The sequence below is a fragment of the Fulmarus glacialis genome, unplaced genomic scaffold (genome assembly GCF_000690835.1).
Source record: "Fulmarus glacialis isolate BGI_N327 unplaced genomic scaffold, ASM69083v1 scaffold15833, whole genome shotgun sequence".
Taxonomy (NCBI): domain Eukaryota; kingdom Metazoa; phylum Chordata; class Aves; order Procellariiformes; family Procellariidae; genus Fulmarus; species Fulmarus glacialis.
The window spans coordinates 45,386-49,255 of record NW_009201386.1 but is presented as its reverse complement, the minus strand read 5'-3'; positions in this window follow the sequence as shown (position 1 = coordinate 49,255).

The window sequence follows — 3,870 nt, the reverse complement described above, 5'->3', positions numbered from 1 at the left end:
CCGGCCCCGGCTGCCGGCCCCCAGAGAAGGAGGTGGGGGGGGAGGGGGGGGGATGCCCGGAGCAGCCCCTCCTCCTGCCTCATAACTTCTTTTTCCAAGCGTGCAGGGAGTTTCACTGCAGCCCGGCCGACGCAGACGCCCGTTTCTGGGGCTGTCGGACCCTCTCACCCGGAGAAGGGGTGAGAAGGTGAGTTGGGGAGAAGCCAACGCGCGGCAGCTTTGCCCAGGTAAGCAGCACCAGCCGCCTGTAGCTAGCTGTCCGTCTGCCCAGGTATCGGGTTTTGTATGCTCACGTTGTGTTTTTTCTGCTCTCCCCATTCTCGGGTTGCAGTTAAATGAACCGCGCCGCGAAAGGCGTGAGAGCGGGCCGGGGGCGACGGGGTGGACGAGGAGGCGGCAGCCCCCAGGGCTGCAAATTGCTTCCCGGTGCATTGCACAAGTGACCCCCTTGCCGTTGTCTCAGAAGTGCCTGAGATGCCCAAAACCTGTCTAAAATCTGAATTTTGGGGTGATTTTGCACTTCCCATGACGGGAGGTGGCTCAGGGGCATCAGCTGGTCTCGGAGGCAGGGAGAAGTTGTGAAGAAGTGCTGTCGTGTGCACCACATGGTGGGTTGTTTTGGGGGGTATTTGAGGCTTTCTGGGAGGAAGCGAGTTCCTGTTGCCTCCTTTAATGCACCCAGGAGGTCCAAGCATTGCAGTGGGCAGAATCTGGCCCCAGTAAACTTCCCACCAGTGGAATAAGGAGCTATATTTTTCTTCTAATCTTGTTCAGTTGGATTGTGTGAGGCGGATGCTGGTAAAATAGCAAGTGCTGAAAGCAAGTCCTGGATCAAAGCTATAACAACAACGGAGCAGACCCCCCTGGGACTGGTTATAACTCCAGACAAAATGAATATTTCAGCGGGTTACGGGAGAAGCAGCAGAAAGTGTTGGTCTAGGGCCATTCCTGGCTGGGGAAGTCGGATGATTTCAAGGGGAGAATTTACATACTTCAGGGTGGGATTCTGCTTTCCTACAGCTGGGCCAGACTGGTGTTTCCCATCCTCTCCTCTGCAAAGGTTGTAGCATTGCAATGAATGCAGTGACCGCTCGGGTGCAAACCACGTGCATGCAGCTCCGAGTTGTGGGTCTGCTCCTTTCCCGACCCAGCAACGAGTCACACAACCCAGGTTTTCCTGCCTCAGTAGCACCAGCGGTTACGGTGACTGAGCTCCTTCAGCATCAGTCCACTCATTCCTGCCTCCCCCTGTAGATGCTGAAATGATGTCTCGCAGGGAACAGCGGTGATTAACAATTTCGTTTGGCTGCTATCCGTCGTAGGCCCAAAATAATGTAATTTCTGCTTGCAATCAAGAATTACAAGAAAGTGCCTTTCTTCCGGGGAGAGAAGAAAATTAGCCACCAGGCAGATGATTCATGGGGTGTTCGCAAAGTCTTTGTGGCTCTAACAAAGAGGTTGGTTTGTAGGATGGAGTCTGCAGAAACTGCTCCGTGCATCGCGTTATTGCATGTGTCAGGAGGAGCAGAAAGGGGACGGATGATGCAGTTTGGGCTCCCCGATGCTTCTGCAATGTGGCCCCTTCTGCAGACGTCTCCAGTGCCCCAAGCAGCATCAGGTCAGGTTGTGCAGGGGGAGATGTGTTGGATCAGGACGTGCTTGAGGTTGTGTTTGAAGGGTTGGTGCATGAGTACGGTGACTTGTCTTCCCGTGCGGGTCCTGGCACCGTTTTCAGCCTGGCTGAGGGTGTGATGTTTATACAGTGCAGGACTGGGAATTGTTGGGGTGATATTTCCTCTCCGGAGGCTGTTTGAACGGCGGCTGCTCAGGAGTTTCGCGCTGGAGCAGCTCTGTCAGCTCTCCCTGGTGTTAAATATTGGTGCACTGGGGCTCACGACTGAAAGACGGTTTCTGTGCGTGAAAGCTTGTCTGCTTTTTCCACCTACCTTTCCCAAGCATGGCTTGTCTCATGTTTCAGCTGTTCTCAGATCTTTCTGGCCCAAATAGTGCCTCCCTGCCAGATTTGTTCCTCTGTCCCTGTGCATTCCAGATGGTGGACAAGGGGAAGAGGAGAAATGCAGCAGGACATCTCATGTCTGGCCACGTGGACTCCAGCCCCAGCAATGATGCAGGCATGATGTCCCCTTGCCTATAGGAAGGGTCACCCTGTCACCACCTAAGGCTTTGCAGCCATGGTGGGGAGCAGACCTGCGACCACTGCTGGAGGGAGCCAGAGCAAAGATAGAATTCGGGGACATTTCGAGTCTGTGCTTTGGAAAAGGACTTCCCCTGGGGAGACCATTTCATAGCTGCTCAAACAGGCAGCGCAGCTCTGCGTAAACGGGAAAGCCCGTCAGGCGAGCGGGGGAAGGATGGATGAGGGTAGCTGCAGAGTGTGACTGTTTGCTGGGATGATGATGTTTCGAGCTTGCTGCAGCGCCCGGGAGGCGGTGCAGGTGGTGGTGAGGGGTGGGTGATGTGTTCATCTCGGGCCTCACCTTCGAGTGGAAGGAAGGCAATAAAGAAATTCATGTAAAAAGTGAGAGATTTGGGTTCAAATCCTCCCACGGACCCCGTTGGTTGGCTGCTGAGGGTTCCAGCTCAAGGACTGGATGCTCTTGCCCCGCCTGGGGGAAGATGCTCTTGCCCTGGTTGGAGAGTGGGTGCCTCTGACTCAGCTTCTCCAGCTCCCTGTCCATAAATCCTTTTTCCCCTGTGTCTCGAGGGAGCACAGACACAGCAGCGACTTCTGGGAGAGTGCGAGGAACAGAGAGAAACATCCAAAATGGGTTTAGCTGCATCCGTGGGAGCTTCGGTGGGAGCATCCTGCGGTGCTCCAGAGGAGTAAGTGGTGCAAGTGGGCCAGAGTCACCAAGACATCCTGGGGCAGGGGCCAAGTTGTGACCTTGTGCCACGGATAAGTGCTTTCTGGGAAGGTTTCACTGCTGCCATGGCCTGATCCCTCCTGTTTGTACAACTTGCCCATCAGCGTACCCCTCAGCACCTCATCAACTGATTTTGTTTGTCCGTCGGTCCATAAAAGCCTAACCTGTCTAGATGGATACGGGGAGCCAGGTCTCTCTTCCTTAACCATTAACACCACTTTACGGTGGCTATAAAATATGATTGCATCAGACCGCAAGTTTGTAGAGAGGTAAAAAAAAAAAATGGTATATAGTAAAATGGCAAATTATGCCAGTGCTGTCTGTTTAGGGGGGATTGTCTGTCTGTCACCACACCCTTGCTTCAATGCCCCAGCAACTCAGCCAGTGCTGCACATGAGACCTGGGAGACAAAAATAGTCCAAATCAAGATGCCTATCTAGTTGCACCATCTCAGCAGCATGAAAATGCCAGGGAAATACAGGAAGGTGCATTGGGAAGGGTTTCACTTGCTCAACAGAAATTGAAGCTGAGATTTATGGTGGCTCCCTCCCTTTCAGCAGGGACTGTCAACACGAGGGGGCAGCTGGTGTTTGCATCATGATCATCTCAGGGGGAGATCTCAGGGCCCATCCTCATCATAGGAGGCTTTGTACAAGCATAGCCCCTACAGGTCATCTTTTATGGTGGGCTTGTGGTACCCCACTGAGATTGACTCCTGGCCAGGGCAGGGGGGGTAGACTTAGGCTGTAGGTCCTGAGGGGTCTCTGTGGGGTTGCATGGGGTTGGAGGAGCAGATTGACAGGGTCAGACTGCCTGCAGGGGGTCCTGAGCAGGAGATGGGGGCATGCAAGTCCCACGCGCAAGCCCTTCTTCCCCTTGCTCACTCCTGCCATGCTCAGCCACGGTCCTTGTTCCGCCAAGAGCGAAGCAAATCAGCTGGAGGCAGTGAAATGGCATCAGCCCAGCAGCAACGAGGATCGGCTTG